The sequence below is a fragment of the Phalacrocorax carbo genome, chromosome Z, assembly GCF_963921805.1.
Source record: "Phalacrocorax carbo chromosome Z, bPhaCar2.1, whole genome shotgun sequence".
NCBI lineage: Eukaryota > Metazoa > Chordata > Aves > Suliformes > Phalacrocoracidae > Phalacrocorax > Phalacrocorax carbo.
In genome coordinates, this window is record NC_087548.1 from 3,558,024 (window position 1) to 3,585,871 (window position 27,848).

The 27,848-nt window shown below is 44.8% G+C and overlaps 1 protein-coding gene and 1 long non-coding RNA gene across 2 annotated transcripts in view; both read left to right on the forward strand.

Annotated features, from left to right (window-relative positions):
* The window catches only part of DYM (dymeclin), a 152,094-nt gene that overhangs the window by 94,487 nt on the left and 29,759 nt on the right, over positions 1-27,848 (forward strand). The window lies entirely within an intron of this gene.
* On the forward strand, positions 930-27,752 carry LOC135310480 (uncharacterized). Its single transcript, XR_010370550.1, has 2 exons — positions 930-1,055; positions 27,638-27,752. It is a non-coding gene; the product is annotated as an uncharacterized LOC135310480 (long non-coding RNA).

Consider the following 27,848-nt stretch of genomic DNA (forward strand, 5'->3'; position numbering starts at 1 on the left):
TCTTTAGGTGTTTAGAAGCTTCTTGGAACGAATTCTGCATCTCATCCACTATCTTGGAATTGAGAGTTTTCTCCAGTTCTTTTGTCCAGGGTATTTTGCTATTTAGGCCTATTTCTGCAGCCCAGGGAAGCCACGTTGTACTGAGCCAGTGGAAAGCTAATTTTCAGTTGGTAGAGGGACGACGTTTGCATCTGGATTAACTTTAGACTACCATTTAGGTATGCTTGCTGTTGCAGTGAAATCTCATTTTCATTATTATTGCAAGACTTTGGCTTTAGCTGTTCATCCTGATGGAAATGTTGCAAGACCTTGGACTGAACTCTCATCATAATGTCAGTTCTCTATGGCTGCACATTATCTAGAATTGGAAAAACAGGCCTTTTCTAGTCTTAACCCAACACAAACTGTTTTTTTCCTGGGATGATCGCCACACACCAAAATGGGATTTGAGTTTCAGGTCTCAAAATGCCTCTGCACCTCAGCTCCAATATGTTTGGCTATATTTGATGAGGAAAGTCCTTTCAGACCAGGCTTGTGGTAGCACAAATGGTTAGAAACAATTGTTTTCCTGCTTGAACTGGTGAAAATCTTGTTTAACAATTTTATTTTCCCATAGTCTAGAGGGGAACTAAAGCTTTCGGAGCCTATGGTAACTGGTATGGCTGGAAATCTCATTTATTAGGAAATGAAATGCCATGTCTGACCACAAGAAAGAATTTTGTTTAGACTGTCTTGTGGAGACAGAATGAAACAGATGGAAGGTGTTTGAATACTGTACGTCACTATTTAGGGGTGGTTATTTCAAGAGGGAGGAATTTCTATGATACTGTTAAGGGCAGGGTGATACACGGGAGGTTTAAAGGCTCCTCTGTTTATTGTCTGAGGTATTTGAAGACTAAACTAATACACACATTTTTCCTTCCCTAAAGGTTCTTCCAATTCTTGAAATTCTGTATCATGTTGAAGAAAGGAATTCACACCATTTTTACATGGCTCTTATAATTTTGCTGATCCTTACAGAGGATGATGGCTTCAACCGATCCATTCACAAAGTGGTGAGTTGTTTTGGTAAATAATTCTTCAGCTCTAAAAATCATTTAAATATTTATTTTTATAAAGATACATCTGTATATCTCTTTCCTCAGCAGAGGCTGTATGTGTTCATCCAAATTTGATGGCATGTACCTATTTCTTTCATGAGGACTAGTAACCTGAAGTTAGAAGAGTCATTTCAAAACTTTCCCAAGTGAACAAATGCACTCCCTCTTGTAGAGGAGATGCTGCATATACCTCTCTTTCTGTCTTTTTTTTTCTGTTTCCTGTTACAAATTAATGTAGCAATAGCCAGGCAGGCTGCCTCAAAGATGCTGAGTGTTTGCCATGGAAGTGGAGGGGCTAGAACAGAGATAAAAACAGAAAACCTTTTTTTTTATTTATTTCTCTTGAAAAACTTTGCTTAACCAGTTTGATGAATCTGAGAGGAGCTTTGAGTTGGAGTTTTATTTTCCAAACTGAATGTTACTTCCTTACTTGGCATTTCTTTTTGTCTATCTGCTAGATTAATATCTATTTTATGTTGTCCATAAACCTGCCTGGACACGGTCCTGTGCCCCCTGCTCTGGGTGTCCCTGCTCAAGCAGGGGAGTTGGACAAGATGATCTCCAGAGGTCCCTTCCAACCCCTACCATTCTGTGATTCTGTGATATATAATGATCCAAATTTTGACGAGTTTTAGTGGGCCTTGACCATCTGTGCTGGAGAATACCTTGGACAATTTTGTTCTAGTTTTCTAGCTTCTAAAGCTATGATAACGCAGAAGATGTCTGCATTGATTTTATCTAATTTTTGACTGGGACATGAAAACCCTCCTTTGGGGTTATGTGAAATTAATGAAATATAAAAAGCTGGAAGCAGGTGTCAAGGTATCTAAAGAGAACTCTTCTCCCAGGTGGATTTCCAGCCTGTTTTAGAGGGAACTGGCATTTTTTCTTGGTGTCAAGTGGTAGAGACTTAGAGTATTTGCTCTCTGAAATTTCAGATTATTTCCTATAGCTCTGTATGTAGAAAGCAAGAAGAGATGTGTCCTGGTTTCAACTTGGGATAGAGTTAAATTTCTTTGTAGTAGCTAGTATGGGACTATGTTTTGGATTTTTGCTGGAAACAGTGGTGATAATGCGGAGATGTTTTAGTTGTTGCTAAGTAGCACTTACGCTGGCCAAGGACTTCTTCAGCTCCAGGTGCACAAGAAGCTGGGAGGGGACACAGCCAGGACAGCTGACCCAACTGACCAACGGGATATTCCATACCATATGACGTCATGCTCAGTATATAAAGCTGGGGGAAGAAGGAGGAAGGGGGGACGTTTGGAGTGATGGCGTTTGTCTTCCCAAGTAACCATTATGTGTGATGGAGCCCTGCTTTCCTGGAGATGGCTGAACACCTGCCTGCCTGTCGTGGTTTAGCCCCAGTCAGCAACCAAGCACCACGCAGCTGCTCGCTCACTCCCCCCGACAATGGGATGGGGGAGAGAATCAGAAGAGTAAACGTGAGGCAACTCATGGTTTGAGATAAAGACAGTTTAATAGGGAAAGCAAAAGCTGCGTGCTGAAGCAAAGCAAAACAAGGAATTCATTCACCACTTCCCATGGGCAGGCAGGTGTTCAGCCATCTCCAGGAAAGCAGGGCTCCATCACACATAATGGTTACTTGGGAAGACAAACGCCATCACTCCGAACATCCCCCCCTTCCTTCTTCTTCCCCCAGCTTTATATACTGAGCATGACATCATATGGTATGGAATATCCCATTGGTCAGTTTGGGTCAGCTGTCCTGGCTGTGTCCCCTACCAGCTTCTTGTGCACCCGGCAGAGTACGGGGAGCTGAAAAAGTCCTTGACCTGTGTAACTGCTACTTAGCAACAACTAAAATATCTCTGCATTATCACCACTGTTTCCAGCACAAATCCAAAACATAGTCCCATACTAGCTACTACAAAGAAATTTAACTCTATCCCAGCTGAAACCAGGACACTGCCCATGGGAAGTAGTGAATGAATTCCTTGTTTTGCTTTGCTTCAGCACGCAGCTTTTGCTTTCCCTATTAAACTGTCTTTATCTCAACCCATGAGTTGCCTCACTTTTACTCTTCCCGTTCTCTCCCCCATCCCATTGTGGGGGGGAGTGAGCGAGCAGCTGTGTGGTGCTTGGTTGCTGACTGGGGCTAAACCACGACAGTCCATTTTGGCACCCAACGTGGGGCATGAAAGGTTTGAGATAACGACAGATTTGATTGGAATGTGCTAGATGGAATTTATAGCGGTTATTGCTGTTTAGCTATTAATTGGCAGGCTTCTGTGCTTGCTATGGGGCTTGCCTGACTTACTGTATGCCTTAAAATCTAGTGCTCATTAGTGGCACTTTTTGCTTTCACTGCTTGCTGTACTGCTTATCACCTTACCCTGCCGGGCCTAGGAACATTCTGATAACAGCCATGGCCAGGGCCCCGCTGCTGTTTCTGTGCTGCTGTACTGGACAGGCTGGAACTCCAGTGTGAACTCGAGTCAAAGGGACTGTGACCTGTAGATGAGTCCATGTGGGAGCAGGACAACCCAAAGCATCTGTGTCTGTGTATAAGCCCATGCCAGAGCAGGTATATCTCAAAGCATCTGTGGCCTTGGTTACGTCTGTGACACAGCAGGTATACCTCTGACGTAATTGTGGCCCAAGGATAAATCCATCTTGGAGACGGTACACCTCAAAGTGTCTGTGGCTGTAGATAAGTCCATGCTGCAGCAGGTACACATGAAGCATCAGTGGCTATGCATGAGGTCATGCTGGAGCACCTCAAAGTGTGTGGCCATGGATAAGCCCACAGCGGAGCAGGCTTACTTCTTGAAGGACTGCAGCCATGGGTGTTGTGGTTTAGCGGCAGCTCAGCCCCACACAGTCGCTCGCTCACTGCCCCACCGGTAGATGGGGGAGAGAATCAGAAGGGTAACGCCCGTGGGTTGGGATAAGAACAGTTTAATAATTAAAATTAAAAGAAAACAACAGTAGAAATGCAATGTAAAGGAGAACAACGAGAGGCGCAAAGCCCCGGGGGAGGGGGGGGGGGGAAGGGAGGGGAGAGGGGGAACGAACTGCCGGAACAAACTGCCCGCGCCGCAGCCGCTCGCCGCCCGCCGACCCGACGCCGCGCCGCTTCCGCGCTCCCCCTGCAACTGCCCCCACCTCAATATATTGGTCATGGTGTCACATGGTATGGAATGAACCTGCCATTGGCCAGTCGGGGTCAGCCGTCCCCACCATGGCCCTGCCCCTCCCAGCCCCCACCGCCACGCGGCAGAGCGCGGGAAGCTGGAAAGGTAGCCGACCCCCACAGTGAGGAGAATTAACCCCTTCTCAGCCAAAACCAGCACATTCTCCACCCCTTATTCCATACCATTTACACCATGCCCAGGTCCCATGTGATGCAATACAACCATACCAACCACCACCCCTCCCCTTCCCATCCTTTAACATAATACACAGACATCATTCCCTTAGTTCATGGACCTTCCCTGTACAATGTCCATTAAAAATGTCCATTGAGTTCATCCAGTCCATGACTCTGGGCTCCATCTGTTGTATCAGTCTTTCAGGGTGGGAGAGATGGTGTGTGGCGTTGGGTCGCTGCATACCGAGTCAGTCATCGTTCCATCACTGCTGCACGGCTTGTTTCATAGTTGATCTTCCATGGGTTGGGAGGCTCGTACTCTGATATCATTGGTACAACACAGAGGTGACACACAGTATTATATAGCAGTTCACATTGTGCCATGCAGTTCATTGACTGTTTTCACCCAAAATCAAATCCCCTTGAGGCACACATCGGATTTCTCCATCCTCCCGCATCACCCACTAAGTGCACCCAGGTCCTCGAGCAAAAGCAATCCCACGAATGGGTTTGCCTTTGCCGGAGGCAGGAAGAACCCAGACTGTTTTGCCCAGCATACTTTTTGTGTGCACTACAGGGACTCTATCCCCTTCCACAGTATGTAGGATTTCTGACTGGGCAGGGCCAGCTCGCCTGGCAGATCCCCTTGTGTTGACTAACCACGTGGCTTTTGCTAAATGTGTATCCCAGTGCTTGAATGTTCCACCCCCCATTGCTCTCAGTGTAGTTTTTAACAGTCCATTGTACTGTTCAATTTTCCCAGAGGCTGGTGCGTGATAGGGGATGTGATACACCCACTCAATGCCATGCTCTTTGGCCCAGGTGTCTATGAGGCTATTTCGGAAATGAGTCCCGTTGTCTGACTCAATTCTCTCTGGGGTGCCATGTCGCCACAGGACTTGTTTCTCAAGACCCAGGATAGTGTTCTGGGCAGTGGCGTGGGGGACAGGATATGTTTCCAGCCAGCCAGTCGTTGTTTCTACCATTGTAAGCACATGGCGCTTGCCTTGGCGGGTCTGTGGGAGTGTGATATAGTCAATTTGCCAGGCCTCCCCATATTTATATTTCAGCCATTGTCCCCCATACCACAGAGGCTTTACCCGCTTCGCTTGCTTGACTGCAGCGCATGTGTCACATTCGTGGATAACCTGTGCAATAATATCCGTGGTCAAGTCCACCCCTCGATCACGAGCCCACCTGTATGTTGCATCTCTCCCTTGATGACCTGAGGTGTCATGGGCCCACCGAGCTAGAAATAGTTCACCCTTATGCTGCCAGTCCAGATCCACCTCAGCCACTTCAATCTTGGCAGCCTGATCTACCTGCTGGTTGTTCCGATGTTCTTCAGTGGCCCGACTCCTGGGGACGTGAGCATCCACATGACGTACCTTTACAACCAGGTTCTCTACCCGGGCAGCAATATCTTGCCACAATGTGGCAGCCCAGATGGGTTTGCCTCTGCGCTGCCAGTTGCTTTGCTTCCAATGCTGCAGCCAGCCCCACAAGGCATTTGCCACCATCCAGGAGTCAGTATAGAGATAGAGCACTGGCCACTTTTCCCGTTCAGCAATGTCTAAGGCCAGCTGGATGGCCTTTACCTCTGCAAACTGGCTCGATTCACCTTCTCCTTCAGCAGTTTCTGCTACTTGTCGTGTAGGACTCCATACAGCAGCCTTCCATCTCCGGTGCTTTCCCACAAGGCGACAGGACCCATCACTGAACAGGGCGTATTGCTTCTCGTTTTCTGGCAGTTTGTTATACAGTGGGGCTTCTTCAGCATGTGTCACCTCCTCCTCTGGTGATAATCCAAAATCTTTGCCTTCTGGCCAGTCCATAATCACTTCCAAGATTCCTGGGCGACTGGGGTTTCCTACTCAAGCCCGCTGGGTAATCAGTGCAACCCATTTACTCCACGTAGCATCAGTTGCATGGTGTGTAGAGGGGATGTTTCCTTTGAACATCCAGCCCAGCATTGGCAGTCGGGGTGCCAGGAGCAACTGTGCTTCAGTACCAACCACTTCTGAAGCAGCTCGAACCCCTTCATATGCTGCCAATATCTCTTTTTCAGTTGGAGTATAGCGGGCTTCGGACCCTCTGTATCCCCGACTCCAAAACCCTAGGGGTCGACCCCGGGTCTCCCCTGGTGCTTTCTGCCAGAAGCTCCAGGTAGGGCCATTCTCCGCGGCTGCAGTGTAGAGCACATTTTTCACATCTTGTCCTGCCCGGACTGGCCCAAGGGCTACTGCATGGACTATTTCTCATTTAATCTGTTCAAAGGCTTGTTGTTGTTCAGGGCCCCATTTGAAATCATTCTTTTTCCGGGTCACTTGATAGAGAGGGCTTACGATCAGACTGTAATTTGGAATAGGCATTCTCCAAAAACCCACAAAGCCCAAGAAAGCTTGTGTTTCCTTTTTGCTAGTTGGTGGAGACATGGCTGTTATTTTGTTGATCACATCCATTGGAATATGACGACGACCATCTTGCCATTTGATTCCTAAGAACTGGATTTCTCGTGCAGGTCCCTTCACCTTACTTTGTTTTATGGCAAAACCAGCTTTCAGAAGGATTTGGACTATTTTCTCTCCTTTCTCAAAAACTTCTTCCGCTGTGCTGCCCCACACAATGATGTCATCAATGTACTGAAGGTGTTCTGGAGCTTCTCCCTGTTCCAGTACAGTCTGAATCAGTCCATGGCAAATGGTAGGACTGTGTTTCCACCCCTGGGGCAGTCGATTCCAGGTGTACTGGACACCCCTCCAAGTAAGAGCAAACTGTGGCCTGCACTCTGCTGCCAGAGGGATTGAGAAGAATGCATTATCCATATCAGTTGTGGCATACCACTTGGCTGCCTTGGACTCCAGTTTGTATTGAAGTTCTAGCATGTCTGGCACAGCAGCACTCAACGGTGGAGTGACTTCATTCAGGCCACGATAGTCTACTGTTAGCCTCCACTCTCCATTAGACTTCCGGACTGGCCATATGGGACTGTTAAAGGGTGAGTGGGTCTTACTGATGACTCCTTGGCTCTCCAGTCGATGAATGAGCCCATGGATGGGAATCAGGGAGTCTCGGTTGGTGCGATATTGCCGCCGGTGCACTGTTGTGGTGGCGATCGGCACCTGTTGTTCCTTGACCTTCAGCAACCCCAAAACAGAAGGGTCCTTCGAGAGGCCAGGGAAGGTAGAAAGCTGTTTAACTTCCTCCATCTCCAAGGCAGCTACACCAAAAGCCCACTTGTACCCTTTTGGGTCCTTGAAATACCCTCTCCTGAGGCAGTCTGTGACAAGGATGCACGGAACCTCTGGGCCAGTCACAATGGGGTGCTTTTGCCACTCATTCACGGTTAGGCTCACTTCGGCCTCCAATACAGTTAGCTCTTGGGATCCCCCTGTCACTCCAGCAATGCTGATGGGTTCTGCCCCTATATAGTTTGATGGCATTAAGGTGCACTGTGCGCCGGTGTCCACTAAAGCTTTATACTCCTGTGGGTCGGACGTGCCAGGCCATCGGATCCACACAGTCCAGTAAGCCCGGTTATCCCTTTCCTCCACCCGGCTGGAGGCAGGGCCCCCCTAGTCCTGATCATGGCAGTCACAACTCACTTCCTGCAAATGTGAATCAGGAGTCCCTCTATTACACTTAGAAATAAAATCTGCGCTTCTACTCCTCTGTCTGGGGACTTGCTCACTGGAAACTGGAGCAGCAGCTTTCCTGGAAGAGCCTCCCTGAGTGACTGTTCTTCCTTGCAGTTCATGCACTCGTGCCTCTAGGGTCGAGGTAGGCTTGCCATCCCACCTCATCATGTCCTCTCCGTGGTCACGCAGGTAGAACCATAGGGTGGCCCGTGGTGTGTATCCCCTTCTTTGAGCCAAAGGACGCTTATTCCTAACAGCTGAGACACTGCTCTGTCGAGGTGGGGAGTAGGACAGATCTTCTTTGAGTTGCTGGACCTCTTGGGATAGTTTCTCCACAGCAGAGACAAGCGAGGAGGAGATATTTGTGTTGTAATCTCGGAGTCTATCTATCACCTCTGCCACCGTTGGTGTCTCGTCATCTTTCCAGGACATCACTGCCAATGAGTTTGCATGCGAAGATGGTGCGCTCCGTACAAACTTCCGCCACATGGGTCGTGTGCACTCGGCTTCATCTGGATCTTTGGATGACCGTTGATCATCCAGGTCACCATAAATCACCTCAAACACAGCTAATTCCCTTAGATACTGGATGCCTTTCTCCATAGTTGTCCATTTTCCTGGGCGATATGTAACATCTTCTTTAAAGGGATACCTTTCCTTCACTCCAGACAGAAGTCAGCTCCAGAGGCTGAGGGCTTGTGGTTTTTTTCCTATTGCTTTGTCAACGCCCCCTTCCCCAGAAAGGGATCCCAATTGTTTGGCTTCTTTTCCCTCTAGTTCCAGGCTACTGGCCCCATTATCCCAGCATCGGAGCAGCCAGGTGACAATGTGCTCACCTGAACGAGGGCTATAATCTTTTCGCATATCTCGCAACTCGCTTAAGGACAGGGATCGGGTGGTCTCTATTTCATTTATTACTTCTCCCTCCTCTCCCCGCGATGGCCCTGGTTCTTCATCATCCCGTTCTAAACGAGTTGATGTCCGCTTCCAATATTTTGTCTTGTGTATGGGGGCAACTGATACTGGTACGGGTTTATTTTCTGAGCTAGCTCCGGTACTTGTCGTGGGGGTTTGAGTGGCTGCAGTGCCTGCCGTCAGGGCTGGATTGTCTACAGTGCCAGTCACTTTGCATTTCAATCCAGAGACATTCTCTTCCCCCTGGGGGCACTGAATACTGTTGAGCAGGGCTCGGTATGCATGGGCCAGACCCCAGCACGTTGCAGTTATCTGTGTCTCTCTGGAGTTCCCAGCATAACAACATACTTTCTCCAAATATTCTACTAGTTTTTTAGGATTCTGCACTTGTTCGGGGGTGAAACTCCGAAACACTGGGGGTGCCCACTGCCCTAGGTATTTGCCCATGCTATCCCACATGCCCTGCCACTCGTAACTATCAAGCCTCGGGGCAGATTTCTGGGTGATATTCTTAAGTTGCTTAGTCAAAACCAAAACAACCTGCCCAAAAACTAACAATAAGTGCACCTTAACCACCCAAGGATGTTCAAGATACAAAAACGTTGTTGTAACAAAGGCACAGACATCATAGAACAAAGTTGCAAAGGTATTATTCTGTATTTCCTCCATATAAAATCTCTCAGAGGAGGAGGTAATTGCCTCAACAAGGTGGTATCCCAAGTACAGTAACGGTTTCAGCAAAAACCCCAAATACCAGATAAAGCTGAAAATGAGTGTTTGTATAACAAATCTTGCAGGCAAAACATTACTAATCACAGCAGAACACAGCAGACTCAAACAGCCAACACCAATCTGTAACACCAACTGCAAAAAGGACAACATGGTGCTGTGACCAGCAGCTGTTGTTATCTCCAACCCTTGAGCCCCACGTTGGGCGCCAAAAAGACTGTCGTGGTTTAGTGGCAGCTCAGCCCCACACAGTCGCTCGCTCGCTCACTCCCCACCGGTAGATGGGGGAGAGAATCAGAAGGGTAACGCTCGTGGGTTGGGATAAGAACAGTTTAATAATTAAAATTAAAATAAAACAACAGTAGAAATGCAATGTAAAGGAGAACAACGAGAGGCGCAAAGCCCCGGGGGGGGTGGGGGGGGAAGGGAGAGGGGGAACGAACTGCCGGAACAAACTGCCCGCGCCGCAGCCGCTCGCCGCCTGCCGACCCGACACCGCGCCGCCTCCGCGCTCCCCCTGCAACTGCCCCCACCTCAATATATTGGTCATGGTGTCACATGGTATGGAATGAACCTGCCATTGGCCAGTCGGGGTCAGCCGTCCCCACCATGGCCCTGCCCCTCCCAGCCCCCCCCCCCCCCCCGCCACGCGGCAGAGCGCGGGAAGCTGGAAAGGTAGCCGACCCCCACAGTGAGGAGAATTAACCCCTTCTCAGCCAAAACCAGCACAATGGGGCAAAGCCATGTTGGAGCAGGCTTTGGAGGGACTGCAGCCATGGGCAAGGCTGTGTTGGAGCCAGTTTACTTCTGGAGGTACTGCAGCTGTGGCTAAGGCCATGCTGGAGCAGGTATAGCTCTGAAAGCATTGAGGCCCATGCAGAAGGCCACACTGGAACAGGCGCACCTCAAAGCGACTGTGGCTCTGGATAAGTCTATGCTGCAGCAGGTGTGCCCCTGGAGAGACTGTGGCTCCTGGGTACGGCTCCGCTTGGAGCAGGTACAACCCTAAAGGACTACAGTCTGTGGGTAAGTCCAAGCCAGAGCAGGGGCAAGGGGAGGAGTTCATTACAATGTTAAACCTGATGGTCTGATCCAAATGGACCAGGGGTGGAGATTGTAACGGATATACCTTTAAATTGTTGTAATCTGCGATTTGAGTTGCATGTTATAGGAATTACTACAGCAGGAACCACCTGAACCAATGGAGGACAAGCCTTTCAAGAAGCCGTGTGAGTGCAGCAGTGACCTGACCTGAGCTGAAAACCAGTAACTCCACGCAACACACCATCTCTCCTGTCCTGAGTGACCACCAGAACAGATGGAGCCCAAAGCCATGGACTAAATGATAGCTGTGTATTTTATCAAAGGATGGGAAGGGAGGGTGGAAGTTAATGAGGTTGTATTGGATAGTGTGGAACCTGAGCATGATGTAAATGGTATGGAATAAGGGGTGGATACTGTCCTGGTTTCAGCTTGGGTAGATTTAAATTTCTTCGTAGTAGCTAGCATGGGGCTATGTTTTGGAATTTTGCTGGAAACAGTGGTGATAATGTGGAGATGTTTTAGTTGTTGCTAAGTAGCATTTACACTGGTCAAGGACCCAAACTGACCAATGGGATATTCCATACCATATGATGTCATGCTCAGTATATAAAGCTGGGGGGAGAAGCTATTACAAAGAAATTTAACTGTACCCAAGCTGAAACCAGGACAGATGATGTTTATATGCAGTTTCCTGGGAATACTTTATAGGAAGCTGCTCTTAGGAGGGGCACCTGCAGTAGCCATGCAGATGACTGAAGCTTTCCTGCATTTTCCTGAAGCTTTCTTCTGCCTCACCCTTGTGTGCCTTGAACCTATACATACACACCGTATGTGCACGTGTGTGAGGTGTATTTTTGGGTTCCATGTCACTAAGTAATTTAACTTTTCACATAAATTGAGCTTGGTGGGGTTAGAGTACAGCAGACAAGTTTTCACTCCTGCCTCAGTCTCTTCACCCATCATTCTTCATTGATTTTAAAGCCTTTACACATGGTCTTTCAATAAATTAATTACTGAATAAGTAAGAGTGGAAGATTTCCCTAAAATTGGTAATGAGGACCAAGCTGTGGAATGAAAACATAAATCAAATTTTCTTGTCTAGTTTATTCTTGCCTTTGCAGCTAACCCTGCCAACAAAGCTGTAGTGTTTTCTGTGCGATGTGGGTATTAGTTTACTACTTCCATTTTAATAAAAACAAAAACAAACCCCACCTTGTTCCTTTTACCCTGCACTGTTTTTTTTCAGTCCTGCCTTTGCTTCTTCCATCATCTTCTCAATTTAATCTTTGATTTTACTTCAGATTTTCACTAGCAACTTCTTTCTTTTACTCTGTGGTTGTGTTTTCCCACTCCATAGTGTCTGGTGAGAAGCATCCATTTATTAATAATGTTATGTGGCCAAAGTTTTGCTAATTTTGCTTCTTAGCTAGGTAGTGAGAGGTGGCTGTGAAGTACCTGAGCCTGCAGGCTTGTCTAGGTGAACTTCTGTTAGCCCTACTGCAGAAAAACCTGTGAAAATGGAAACTTTTACCACTGAACGCCAATAGAGAGCTATGACACTGCAGAGGATAGATGTGGAATAACCTTAATTCTTCCACCTGTGCTCCTCTTTTTCCTTACTGTTCTTTCTCTTACCCTTTTCTCCATTCTATTGATCGATGGGGGCATGTTTCATGCTGAAGGAGAGAGTGAACTTAGAAGCTAAGCAGAATGCTTTTCCACCCTTGCAGCACTTTTCTTACTGAATTTGAAGGCTTTTTCTTCCCCCTGCTCTTAATCTTGGTGTCACATGGGCAGATTGGATGCAATGAAGGAGAAAGAGGAGGTCCCCCATTGTTCAAAACTTCAACTGTGCACTCTGAAAATCACCTAAATAAAATAAACTAAACTATTCTGTAGACGAGAGAGTTGATGACTGTGATACCAGCTCTTAAATATTCCTTATAGAAATGATTCTTTATCTATAGAAAAACCACACTCTGTTATACTTTAAAAAAATAAAGTTATGTTCTTGCTCTATTTTATCTATGTCATTCCTGAACTTTACAGAGGGATGTGGATATCAAAATACAAATGTGAGCATTGCATCTTGTCTTGTGAACTGTTGAGGAATGGATATATGGGTAGTGGGTTCCTACAGACCCTGTGATGGGGAATAAGTGTAGTTAGTGCCCTACTTTGTGGAAAAAAGATTCAAAATCATACTGATAAATCACTTCCCCTCACCCATCTTTTTTAATTATTTAAACAGATGTTTCCAGTTATGAATGACCAAGTTACTATTCAAAAACTACAGTGTAAAGTACGAAATTAGTCTCATACTTTCTTAAATATTAGCTCCACATCTCCTAAAGACTGAGAGGATATTACAGGGCAGCAAAATTAATAGAGTCAGGAAAGCTGTACAGGTATTTCTGTAAAATGTAACATTTAGTGTCAGTTACACAACTGGAATGAAATTCTTATTCACAGCAAACATTTATCAAATGTTAGCAATTACAGCAGGATTTTTTCCCCCCATCACTTGGGTAAAGTATGAAGGAAAAAAGCATTTGATGTATATTAGGTCAACCTGTTTGCCTCTCTGCTGCTGTGTAGCATGTGTACTGTTCTTATAAGAAGTATGACTGTACACTCAATTTGGGGGCTATTTTCCTTTGTTATATTTAACCCACATTTATTTATTGATTTTTAAGATTAATTTTAGTAAGCACAGTTTTATAAATCTTGTGATTATACTGACTGGTAAAGAGCTCAAGAAACCACAGAAACTCTTTTTGACTGCTGAAGCTTTTTTTGTTTAAAATTAATGTGGTCTTAACTGCCTGGAAAATATGATCAAAACCACAGGTCCTGTTCCTGCAACTGGTTTAAAGCAGTTAGGTCCCTGTAACCATGTAGAGCTTCATTTCTTTCACTAATGATAATAATAACAGAGTAAATGAGTAGATGAAAGAATGCCCTAAAGGGGACAAGTATTTGTGACTTTTCTGATTTATGAAAATGTAATTCAAGTTACATTGGATGTCAAAATAACATCATATAGTACTTTATGTAGCAGTAACCTGTAGTGCTACTATAGTACTTTATGCTGTACTAAATAGCGAAAGACTGTGAATCACAATTTAACTGTGTTTACTTTTATTGCGTTGAGAAATATGCCACAAGCAAAGTTATAGGAAACTGAGACTGAGAATCTCAGTGCTCGATATATATAGAACTGAGTTCCTGTTCTTTGCATCTGCAGTTCTTGTACCCTGAGTTGTAGGTGTCCAGGGAGCCTGGTGTTAAAAAGAGTAATTAATAAAAACCTCTTAATTTTTATTTATTTTTTGTCTTATTCTTGCAAGACCACCCCAGGTATGAGCTTTTTCTTTTTCTTTTTTCCCTTTTTAATATTATCTACAAACCAATGAAATTGTTCAAATTGTGGCACTGATTTCAGGTAGATGATTTTGAAATTTAAGGTACTTTCATATTTCATGCTTCTGAAACCCCAAACCAGGTGAGGGATGGTGGTGGTTGCTGTTGTTGCTTTTTAAATAGGCATTTCATTGCCTACCTGGTATGGTTGCTTTCTTCAGCATGGGGGAGAGGATAGTAGGGGTGACAGGAGCTGGTATGTAACTTTTTAACTTTTAATTTTGTTTTATAGTTTTTGTTTGTTTGGTTGGGTTTGTTTGGTTTTTTTTAAGAATAGTGGACTATTCCAAGGCATTTTCCAGGGTTGGTATTTTTAAAGTTTCAGTGAGAACCGTTGGCCATTTCTGGAGTGAGACTAGGGCATGAATGTGTCTTGTCCATGGTTACAACTGTCAACATGTTCATTAACAAGCTCTGGTAACTTCATGTTTTGCATTATGAATTGGAAATTTGGCAGGTAGTCTCTGTGCTAGGGCTTTCCTGCTGATGATCTGACTAAATTTGACCAAATTATAAATCTCCGGGGGAAGGGGAGCACAGCAGATACATAGCCGGAAGTGGCCTGATGTCCATGGTGATTGAATAGTCTCTTTTTGCTGCTCCCAGAGCCAGCCAGGCTGTTTGCACCCTCCCCTGCCCAGGGGTCATGTATCAGTTGAGATGCATAGGGACAAGCTGAAGCTTGTGGAAGTGCTGCTTCCAGCTCCTGTGAGATGGGACTGTGTGCCCAGTGATGCTTCTGTTGCTGCTTGGCAATAGTTGAAGCCATACAGAATAATTTGCATTTGTTGTGGTTTAGCCGGCAGCTCAGCCCCACACAGTCGCTTGCTCACTCCCCCACCGGTAGATGGGGAGAGAATCAGAAGGGTAACGCTCATGGGTTGGGATAAGAACAGTTTAATAATTAAAATTAAAAGAAACAACAATAGAAATGCAGTGTAAAGGAGAACAACGAGAGGCGCAAAGCCCCGGGGGAGGGGGGAAGGGGAACGAACTGCCGAAATAAACTGCACGCGACACAGCCGCTCACCACCCACCGACCCGATGCCACGCCACTCCCGAGCCGCAAACTGCCCCCCCTTAATATACTGGTCATGGTGTCACATGGTATGGAATGAACATGCCATTGGCCAGTCGGGGTCAGCTGCCCCCACAACGGCCCTGCCCCTCCCAGCCCCCCCCCCCGCCACGCGGCAGAGCATGGGAAGCTGGAAAGGTAGCCGACCCCCACAGTGAGGAGAATTAACCCCTTCTCAGCCAAAACCAGCACAACATTGGAAAAGACATTTAAGTTCATCGACCCCAACTGTAAACCTAACAATGCCAAGTCCACCAGTAAACCATGTCCTGAAGCACCACGTCTACACATCTGAAGAAAGCGTATAGGAACAGGAGCCTGACGTGACAATGATTAGGAGAAATTTGGAAGAGGCTTTGGCTGGCTGCACAAGGAACATGGGATGGGTGCAGTGGGGAGAGAGAGATGAAGTAAAGAAGAGACAGGTAAGATCTGGGATTGCTGAGCAAAGAAATGAGAAAAGAGGCAGGGTAGGAACAGAGTGACAAAATGCTGGAGGAGGTGAAGTCGGACTTCTTTTTGATGAGAAACTGGAATGGGCAAGGTGTGGGTGGAGGAAGTGGAAACTGGGAAGAGAAAGATCTGAGAAGGAATGGGGTATGGGCTACAGGGAGGGAAAACAGGAAGGGTGAAGGCTTGTGCATGCCACAAGGAGCCCTGGGTGGATGAGAAAGATGTGATTGGAGAGGCTGGAGGGCTCAAAGTCCTCCTCAAGGTTATTTAACTTGTTCCAGTCCCATTCCTCTTGTCCTGTGGGGACACCCTTTGTGAGAGAGCATATGATGGGACCTGAGATCCATCATAGTGTGAACCAAGGAACTTCCACTTTGGTTGGTAAAGTGCAGGGATGTGCCCCACAGAATAATGCCAAAGCGGGTGGGAAGAAACACAGGCCTCATTTTATTTGTGGGAGAGGGTTGGTTTGCTATTTCACTCATATATGAGAGACTATAAGAAACAGCTTATTAGAGATTTAATCAGTAAGTTGATCTTTTGTCAGGGTAACTGTATTTTATCTCAGAGGGGAAAAAAGATCAACCCTTGGGTATCACTTTAGAGCAAATTGAATAAAAATCTTTGTTTTCAATAAGCATCTGGAAATATGTCCCTTTATGTGCTACTACTTTGGATTTCCAGTGCGTGTGATGTCAAAACAAATAGTATTTTATACTACCCATTTTCATAGATAGATATATTTTGTTTTGAAAAGTATGTTACATTTTCAGTACTCTAAGCATTCAGAAGTCAGGAAATTAAATGTGCAACCACAAAGTATCCCTGTTATATTTATATATTACAGAATGTAACCATTACTTAATGTTCATATAGGGTTCTTCAAATAACAGTATATCTTTCTTCTGGAAGGTTCAAGTGCTCAGCTTGAGATTTTTTTTGTTGTCAGAGTGGTTCATTTATTTCTTTATATATGTTGTGGTTTAGTCCTGGTCAGCAACTAAGCCCCACACAGCCGCTTGCTCACTTCCCTACCAGTGGGATGGAGGAGAGAATCGAAAGGGTAAAAGTGAGAAAGCTCGTGGGTTGAGATAAGAACAGTTTAATAATTAAAATAAACAATAGTAATAATAACAACAACAATAATAATATCATGAAAAGGAAGATAATGGGAGAGAGACAAAACCTAGGGGGACAGGGGGAGGGGAATAAACAACCGAAAAAACCAACAAGTGCTGCAGCCGCTCACCACCTGCTACCTCTAGTCCCTGAGCCACAACCACTCTGCCCCACGCTAACTCCCCCAGTTAATATACTGGTCATGACGTCATATGTTATAGAATATCCCATCGGCCAGTTCAGGTCAGCTGTCTTGGCTGTGACCCCTCCCCTCCTGTAACAGGTTTGCAGGATTCTTATGCACAAAATTCACACAACACATGATATTTAAAAACCACAACAGTATTTATTGTTCTCTTATAGCCTGGCATAAGCAGTTACTAGCATATTGTTTTCCCCTTATGAGAGTCTTACCAACCCGACTACGCCCGAGACACCGCTGAGCAGGAGGGTGACCATTAGCGGGGTCATCACGGAGAAGGGAGGTAGGCCCGTGTAGTGGTTCAGCCTCAGCTGGCAACTGCACACCATGCAGCTGCTCGCTCATTCCCCCCACACACCTGGGGGATGGGAAAGAGAATTGGACGAGCAAAAGCACTTGTGGGTTGAGATAAGCACAGTTTAATAATTACAATTAAATAATAATAATAATGATTATGATAATAATGTCAATAATGTTAATATCATAAAATGGAAAAGGAAGGGAAAGGGAAAAAAAGGGAAAAAAACCACAGAAACACGAATGATACAACTGCTCATCACCCGCTGACCAACGCTGCCTGTCCCCGAGCCGCGATTGCTGCCTCCCTCCCCCGGCCAGCTCCTCCCAGTTAACATACTGGGCATGACGTTACATGATATGGAATATCCCTTTGGTCAGTTTGAATCTGCTCTCTTAGCTGTGCCCCCTCCCCTCCCGGCTTCTTGTGCACCTGGCAGAGCATGGGAAGCTAGAAATGTCCTTGACTAGTTCAAGCGCTACCCAGCAACAGCCCAAAACATCTGTGTGTTATCTCAACATTTTTTTTCCATGCTAAGTCCAAAGCACTGCACTATACCAGCTGCAGTGAAGAAAATTAACTCTATCCCAGCTAAAACCATGACAGTAGCCACCCCTTATTCCATACCATTTACATCATGCTCAGGTCCCATACTATTCAATACAATTTCAATGATCCCTACCCACATTCTCATCCTTTAACAGGATATACAGATTTTCCTTTATCATTCCCCTAGTCTATGGACCACCCCTGTAAAATGCCTGTGAAATGTCCATTGAGTTCATTTAGTCCATGACTTTGGGTTTCATCTATTGTAAGAGTCTTTCAGAGAGGTGCTGTGTGTGGTGTCGGATTGTTGAATGCTGAAGTCAGTCCTTGTTCCATCACCGCTGCACTGGTAGTTCTTGTTCTCTCACTGCTGCACTTTGCTTGGTTCAACTGAAAGTTCATTTGCTATTATTAATTGGGAGATTCCCACCATGATACCATTCCATATCATGGCATATAGCAACCATAGTAGTGATGACATACAACATTATATAGCAATTAACAGCATATTATTCAGTTCATTGGCTGTTTTCACGCAAAATCAAATCCCCTTGAGATACACACTGGACTCCTCCATCCTCCCGCATCACCCACCAAGTGCACCCAGGTCCTCGAGCAAACGCAATCCCACAAGTGGGTTTGCCTTTGCCTGAAGCAGGAATAACCCAGACTCTTTTGCCCAGCATATTTTTTATGTGCACTACAGGGACTTTAGCCCCTTCCACAGTACATAAGGGTTCCGATTGGGCAGGGCCAGCTCACCTGGCAGATCCCCTTGTGTTGACTAACCACGTGGCTTTTGCTAAATGTGTATCCCAGTGTTTAAATGTTCCACCCCCCATTGCTCTCAGTGTCATCTTTAACAGTCCATTGTATCTTTCGATTTTCCCAGAGGCTGGTGCGTGATAGGGGATGTGATACACCCACTCAATGCCATGCTCTTTGGCCCAGCTGTCTATGAGGTTATTTCGGAAATGAGTCCCGTTGTCTGACTCAATTCTCTCTGGAGTGCCATGTCGCCACAGGACTTGTTTTTTGAGACCCAGGATAGTGTTCCAGGCAGTGGCGTGGGGGACAGGATATGTTTCCAGCCAGCCGGTGGTTGCTTCCACCATTGTAAGCACATGGCGCTTGCCTTGGCAGGTTTGTGGGAGTGTGATATAGTCAATTTGCCAGGCCTGCCCATATTTATACTTCAGCCATCATCCCCCACACCACAGAGGCTTTACCCGCTTCGCTTGCTTGATTGCAGCGCATGTTTCACATCCATGGATAACCTGCGCAATAGCATCCGTGGTCAAGTCCACTCCTCGATCACGAGCCCACCTGTATGTTGCATCTCTCCCTTGATGGCCTGAGGTGTCATGGGCCCATCGAGCTAGAAATAGTTCACCCTTATGTTGCCAGTCCAGATCCACCTCAGCCACTTCAATCTTGGCAGCCTGATCTACCTGCTGGTTGTTCCGATGTTCTTCAGTGGCCCGACTCTTGGGGACGTGAGCATCCACATGATGTACTTTCACAACAAGGTTCACTACCTGGGCAGCAATATCTTGCCACAGTGCGGCAGCCCAGATGGGTTTGCCTCTGCGCTGCCAGTTGCTTTGATTCCAATGCTGCAGCCAGCCCCACAGGGCATTCGCCACCATCCAGGAGTCGGTATAAAGATAGAGCACTGGCCACTTTTCCCGTTCAGCGATGTCTAAGGCCAGCTGGATGGCCTTTACCTCTGCAAACTGGCTCAATTCACCTTCCCCTTCAGCAGTTTCTGCTACTTGTCGTGTCGGACTCCATACAGCAGCCTTCCATCTCCGGTGCTTCCCCACAAGGTGACAGGACCCAGCAGTGAACAGGGCATATTACTTCTCATTTTCTGGCAGTTTGTTATACAGTGGGGCTTCTTCAGCACGTGTCACCTCCTCCTCTGGTGATAATCCAAAATCTTTTCCTTCTGGCCAGTCCATAATCACTTCCAAGATTCCTGGGCGACTGGGGTTTCCTACTCAAGCCCGCTGGGTAATCAGTGCAACCCATTTACTCCACGTAGCATCAGTTGCATGGTGTGTAGAGGGGATGTTTCCTTTGAACATCCAGCCCAGCACTGGCAGTCGGGGTGCCAGGAGCAACTGTGCCTCAGTACCAACCACTTCTGAAGCAGCTCGGACCCCTTCATATGCTGCCAATATCTCTTTTTCAGTTGGAGTATAGCGGGCTTCGGACCCTCTGTATCCCCGACTCCAAAACCCTAGGGGTTGACCTTGGGTCTCCCCTGGTGCTTTCTGCCAGAGGCTCCAGGTAGGGCCATTCTCCGCGGCTGCCGTGTAGAGCACATTTTTTATATCTTGTCCTGCCTGGACTGGCCCAAGGGCTACTGCATGAACTATCTCCTGTTTAATCTGTTCAAAGGCCTGTTATTGCTCAGGGCCCCATTTGAAATCATTCTTTTTCCGGGTCACTTGATAGAGAGGGCTTACGATCAGACTGTAATTTGGAATATGCATTCTCCAAAAACCCACAACGCCCAAAAAATGCTTGTGTTTCCTTTTTGCTAGTTGGTGGAGACGTGGCTGTTATTTTGTTGATCACATCCATGGGGATCTGATGACATCCATCTTGCCATTTGATTCCTAAGAACTGGATTTCTCGTGCAGGTCCCTTAACTTAACTTTGTTTTATGGCAAAACCAGCTTTCAGGAGGATTTGAACTATTTTCTCTCCTTTCTCAAAAACTTCTTCCGCTGTGTTGCCCCACACAAAGGTGTCATCCATGTATTGAAGGTGTTCTGGAGCTTCTCCCTGTTCCAGTACAGTCTGAATCAGTCCATGGCAAATGGTAGGACTGTGTTTCCACCCCTGGGGCAGTCGATTCCAGGTGTACTGGACCCCCCTCCAAGTAAAAGCAAACTGTGGCCTGCACTCTGCTGCCAGAGGGACTGAGAAGAATGCATTAGCAGTATCAGTTGTGGCATACCACTTGGCTGCCTTTGACTCCAGTTCGTATTGAATTTCTAGCATGTCTGGCACAGCAGCACTCAGTGGCGGCATGACTTCGTTCACGCCACAATAGTCTACTGTTAGCCTCCACTCTCCATTAGACTTCCGGACTGGCCATATGGGACTGTTAAAGGGTGAGTGGGTCTTACTGATCACTCCTTGGCTCTCCAGTCGACGGATGAGCCCATGGATGCGGGTGAGAGAATCTTGGTTGGTGCGATATTGCCGTCGGTGCACTGTTGTGGTGGCGATCGGTACCTGTTGTTCTTGGACCTTCAGCAAGCCCACAACAGATGGGGCCTTCGAGAGGCCAGGCAAGGTAGACAGCTGTTTAATTTCCTCTGTCTCTAAGGCAAAACATCTCTAATCACTGCAGAGCACAGCAAACTACAGAAACCAACAGCAATTTTTAACATGTACTTTACAATCAGCATCATAGAGACTGGACAAACTAATATTAAGAACAGATGAATCAATGCTGTGACCAGCAAGTGTTATTATCTCAAAGCATTCGAGCCCCATGTTGGGTGCCAAAAATGGACTGTCATGGTTCAGCCTCAGCTGGCAACTGCACACCATGCAGCCGCTCGCTCACTGCCCCCACCCCTGTGGGATGGGGAAGAGAATTGGATGAGCAAAATAACTTGTGGGTTGAGATAAGCACAGTTTAATAATTACAATAAAATAATAATAATGATTATGATAATAATGTCAATAATGTTAATATCATAAAATGGAAAAGGAAGGGAAAGGGAAAAAAAAGGGAAAAAAACCACAGAAACATGAATGATACAACCACTCATCACCCGCCGACCAACGCTGCCCCTCCCTGAGCCGCAATTGCTTCCTCCCTCCACCGGCCAACTCCTCCCAGTTAACATACTGGGCATGACGTTACATGATATGGAATATCCCTTTGGTCAGTTTGAATCTGCTCTCTTAGTTGTGCCCCCTCCCCTCCCGGCTTCTTGTGCACCCAGCAGAGCATGGGAGGCTAGAAATGTCCTTGACTAGTACAAGCGCTACCCAGCAACAGCCCAAAACATCTGTGTGTTATCTCAACTTTTTTTTTTCATGCTAAGTCCAAAGCACAGCACTGGGCCAGCTGCACTGAAGAAAATTAACTCTATCCCAGCTAAAACCATGACAGCCTGGCACCTTCAGGGAGTCCCCTGTGATTCGTAGAGCGTGCTCTGTGTCCTCTCTCTTTCTCCACTTTGAGATGCCCCTTTTTATACCCTTAGCAGATTCAATGCAAAAGTTCTGACTAGACGTTGCTGCATGCATGGCCAGCACATGCAACAAGGCCTGCCAGGTGTGTGCTCTGCCGGCTAACAGCGGCTCCCAGATTGCAACATCATATTGTTCAATAACAATCCTCCCAGTTCCCTTCTTCAAGGCCACGTTCTCACAGCTGTGTTCAGCTTGTAATTTTTCTGTCGTGGCCCTACACAGACCATCATCTACAATCCCTCACACACACCTCCCAGCCTCTTGCCCACGTGGCAGAGCATGAGAAGCTGGAAAGGTCCCTAACTACTATAGGCGCTACTTAGCAACACTTAGTCGCTACTTAACAGCAACTAAAACATCAGTGTGCCATCGGCACTATACCAGCTACAGTGAGGAAAATGAACTTTATCCCAGTCAAAACCAGATCTTGAAAACAGATACATTCACATGGTCATAAATAAGATGTTTTTAAGAAACCACAATCAATTAATTGCAACCAAAGTGACCGTCTGCACTTATTTTAGCATTTTGCAGTTGTGAAGTAACCCACTAACTTGCTGTATCTGCTCCTAGGTTTATGCTTAGCAGCCTTGGGATAATCAACTTCTCTAGCAGAGTATCTTCTTGCAGGGAAGCTCATATGTGTAATCCATTAATTACACAACTTTTAACAGCTTTTTAACTTTCCAGTTGTCTGTTGTGTGAAAACATATGTGGATTTTTCTTTGTCTTTCAATCTATTTCTGTTAATCATTGGTGTTGTCTGTCCTGACTAGTTGTCCTTGTTTACTGAAACTTCTTGGATGACTTGCTTTCATTTATACCATCATCACTTTGTCTTAAAATAGTATTAGTGACTTGTTATAACCAAAATTATACCTGTTTCCACATCCACTCATAGTCTGCTATATGTGGAAACCTTTCTTGTAGTGATTTCACATTTCCTGTTTGTTCCTCAGCCTTGAACATTCTTCCCTTAAATACCTCTTGAGTCTTTCCATCTTCCCCATATTCTGATTTTTCTATCTTTTTAGTAAAAATGTTCACCAAAAATTGTCACACTTGAGGCTGTTGCTGGGGATGTTTGTCACCTTAGCCAGTGCTGTGCTACTATTAAACAGTGGTTTTCCTCTCTCTAGGTTAGAGTCATTGGCTTCACTTTAGCTCCCTGTGGGAAATAGGAGTGTGCTGACAAAAAGTCAGGTGCTAGGTAGCATGTGATAATGGAGATACTTTTTATTTTTTATTTTTTAATTTTTACTTTTTATTTTTATGATGTGAATTTTTGTTTTGTCTCTTCATATGTGGTCTAGAAATTACTTCTGTATCTCAAACTGCATCACCTTACCTACTAACATTAATTTCCTGAGCCTGCCAAATGGCTTCAGTGGCTATATCTTTTTTTCATTTTAGTGTATCTAGTCTGTAATGATATTTGGGGTGTACCTCTTGTTGCGCAGGCCTTTGTATGTGTGATTTTTCAAAGCATAAATGGGTAAGAATCCTTTTAGGAGGTTCCTCCTTTTTAGGAGGTTCATCAAAAAACCCACCAAGATCTTTCAGCATAGGCAAATGCAGTCTTCTCTGAAATACTTAATGGAAAAGGCTTTCAGGTAGGCTAGGAATAAAATGAGGGAGGAGAGAGTTTGATGAATGCTAATTAAGATGCTATTTCAAATGTCTCTTGTACTGTGAAAGAGTTTCAAGTGACACAGAGTTAAGGTGAGAATGAGTGTGGGAGGTAAATGAAAGAAACGTAAATGTACGTGGAATTTGCAGAACTTGGAAGGTTAAATGTTTTTTTAAAAAAACAACCCAAAACCAAACAAAAAAGGTACTTATAGTACCTTTATAAGATAGTACTTATAAAGTGTTACCCCTGTCTAGAATAAGCTCCACAGGATTCTTTTTTTTTACACTTGGGTTTTAGTTTAGTCTATTGACTAAGAGTTTTGATAAAATGTGCATGTATTTATGTCTTGACTATTAAGTATTACTTACGGTAGGATCCAACACAATACTAAGGGAAATATAATATCCCCCGGTGCCTTGTGTTAAATAATAACTTTATTTTTGCCAGCAATGCTCTTGTCACAAATGCTGGGAAAAGCTACAGTGTGCGTTGCAGAGCTCGGCTTGGGGTGCTCTGCAGTGGAGTACTTGAAAAGCAAGCGCCTCATTGGCTGTCAGGGGATGGGTGGCCTGGGCAGCTAGGTGCTTACGGGGGCATCGAGCCAAGAAAATCACATTTGTGAAGGTGGTGACTGCTTTTCTGCCCCCAAATAGGAGTCCTATAAGAATGCTTCCTTTAAAAAAAATAGTTTTTCCCTTTTAATTCTGCTGCTTTGAATGTTTCTGATTAATCACATATAGGGCTGTCATGACTGCAAATTTTGCTGAGAGGAACTGTTGGATGCATTTCTCAAAGGTCTTCATTGTCATCATGCCATGTATTTGATAGGATAGGTCTTTCCTTTGTGTTCGGAGCTGACAAAAATGCTTTTAGAGGCATAGGTGGGAGTATGGTGTGGAAGGGAAGGAGGACTTGATCCCGCCTGATAATGAAAAGAAACCCTTAAAGCAAAGAGCCTATGACATATGTGTTTGGGATTTAAGGGCAAAAGTTGATGGATAAAACGAAGCAGAATTATATGTAGGTTACAGGGCTTTTTGAGTATGTATTTCAGAGTAGGTGACATAAAAAAAATTATAGTCTAACCTTTTCATTCTCAACACTAATATAACTTATATTACTGCGGTGTTTTGAGTGCCTATTGGGTCCTCAATGCAGCATGGTACTTAGGATCTTTGATGCTTCACAGATTGTAGTATAAATAATTTGCTTGGTTTATGGGGCTTTGTGGGAGGCATGCACACTATGTATGCATCTTAAACTTACTGCAGAAATTAAGGCTGCTGACTAGAAAAGAAATTCGGCAATAGGCATGCTGTAAAATACAACTGGGGTTGTTTAGTCTGGAGAAGAGGAAGCTGAGGGGAGACCTTACCGCTCTCTACAACTACCGGAAAGGAGGTTGAGGTGAGGTGGGGGTCAGTCTCTTCTCCCAAGTAACAAGCGATAGGACAAGAGGAAACGGCCTCAAGTTGTGCCAGGGGAGGTTTAAATTGGATATTAGGAAAAAATTTCTTCACTGAAAAGTTTGTCACGCATTGGAACAGGCTGCCCAGGGAAGTGGTTGAGTCTCCATCCCTGGAGGTGTTTAAAAGGCCTGTAGATGTGATGCTTGAGGATATGGTTTAGTGGTAGACTTGGCAGTGCTAGGTTAACAGTTGGACTCAATGATACTAAAGGTCTTTTCCAACCGAAATGATTCTATCATTCTGTAATTTAGAAATGTTTGCACAAATCCAGGCTCTGGGCTGAATGGAAGAAGGTGTGTTAGTAAAATAGCTCTTGTTCTGCTGTTTCCTTCTCAAATATAGGCAAAGAGAAAAAGATTGCTTAACACACTTCCTTTGAACTGAACAGTGTGTGTGACCATCATTACTAATCCCCTTAAAAATATAAAATACAGAATTTCAAATGACATATTAAATATTATGGAAACCACAAATATGGGGTGACATTTTTGGATTCTAGTTCTGTGTTCTTTTGGTGATTAGCAACCAAGTGACCACATCATTTAAAAACAGGACATACAATTGTTTGTAAAGTAAATGCCTGATTATCAGAGAAACGAAGTAACCCTTCCTTTGCCATTACCATTAATGAGACAAGGCTATGTTTTGCACCTTCAACAAAAAAAACCCGAGATCTAAATACCTGTGCATTGATTGTCCATTTCTCCAGGTTACTGGAATGTGTGAGTACAACCTACATTTCAGATGTGGAATCATTTCTCGGTGGCAATGTTGAGTTATATTGGAAGAGTCATGCACTACCAAACCAAGGGATGGTGCTATGGTGTAGCACTTTGTAATGAGAGATGCCTGAACTTTGGGCCTGGATTTTGTCACAGATTTTGCAGAATTTAGTATTATATTCCTTCAGAAGCCCGTGCAGATATCATTGCAGAGATTATCCTTTTTTTTTAGGTAGCTGTATGAAGCTTTAGATTCTGAAAGTGCTGTTTAAAAAAATATTTCAAAATTTCACTAAATTTATATATATAATTTTAATTTTGCTTTCCAGATACCACTTCTTTTTCACAAATAAAATTAAGATTCTTTCCATCACAGTTTATATTAACGTGCATATCTTAGGAGTAAATAGTATAAAATCAGCAGCAGCTGGAGGTAGTTGCCAGCATTGCCTTTCCCTTTGTCTTCTGCAAGTCATTCAGTGGCCAACTCTCTGCGTCTCCTCATAGGAAATCAGTTGCTACTTCTCCATCCTCTCTCTTAAAGAAAGAAGAGGTTTTGCTGAGCAAGCTTGTTAGTGGAAGAGGGAATTCTAAAAGCAGAAATGATGTAAAATGAAGGGTGACAATTCTTTTCACTCATCCAAAGGAGAGGTGGAAGAAGGGATATAGTCAGAAGTGTGTTTTCTTATAACCTTTTAAGAGAAAAGGTTATTTAATGAAGTTGATCAGTGAGGTTGGTGGGGTTTGGATTTTTAAGATATCTGAAAATGAAGTTTCAGTGAAACGTACTTAATTTATCAAATACATCAAAGTTATACAGAGTGACAACTTTGTGCGGAATAGTCCTTGTTAAACAGATTTTTGTTTTGACCCAGAATAACCCTCAATTTATAGAGGCTCTTCTTCATGCTTTTAGGGCAGTTCCTGTTGACTCATTTTTACCAGTCCTTTAAGGTGGGGGGGTTTGTGCATATGTTTGCTATATCACTCCAGGTTGGTCAGCTGAGTACTCTAAGAGGAAAGAGAGAATTGATTCTCCTTCTGCAATAAACTCAGAAATGGTGGTAAACTTCATCCACCCAGATAGTGGAGAGCACTGAAAGATATGATGCTCTTAACTTAGCTGATGACTTTCTCTAACCTATTATTTATGGAAGAGACCTCACCTCTGGCAAGAGAAGGGCTTCAGTGTGAAGTCAACAGTTAACCTGTTGATCTGCCCTGCATCCTTCAGCATGTTCGCTCAGTCAGAGCTTGTACATGCTGCCTCTTGCTCAACTTGTAATGAGGGAAAATGGGAAGGAATTGGCAACATTAGTCAGGTGTCTAGGGTGGAACAGGAGACTTTATAAAGTGTAAAGGGTAAGATCAAAAAGAATATAGGAGTGTGGTGGCACAGGGCATAGAAATGACAGAATTGCTAAATTTAATAATCTTTCTACACTTAATGTGTTTCCACATGACTTACAATAAAGTTGATGAGTTGATGAGATCTACTAGGTGATAATACTGCAGAGGTCTGTTTGTGGGTTGGTTGGTTGTTTTATTTTTTTTTATTCTTGCTTTAGAATACAGTAGGTTTTGGTCACATTTGAGGCTGGAAGCTAATTTATCTATCTTAAGGAATGTGAGAGTCCAGACAACTTTCCATCTATGTTCTTATTCAGACCTACATGCTGAAGAACTTGGGGGTTTTTTTTCCAGATATTGAAAAATATCACTTGGTATGCTGAGCGTGTCTTAACAAAGATCTCACTTGGGAGTCTCCTGATACTAGTTGTGATAAGAACCATCCAGTACAACATGACACGGACAAGGGTAAGAGTTATGTTAGCACTTAAGCACGTAGTGTGGATTTCTAACTGCAACAGCATGAATTCAGTTTCAAACAGGGTGTAGGATTTTCTTCATTCTG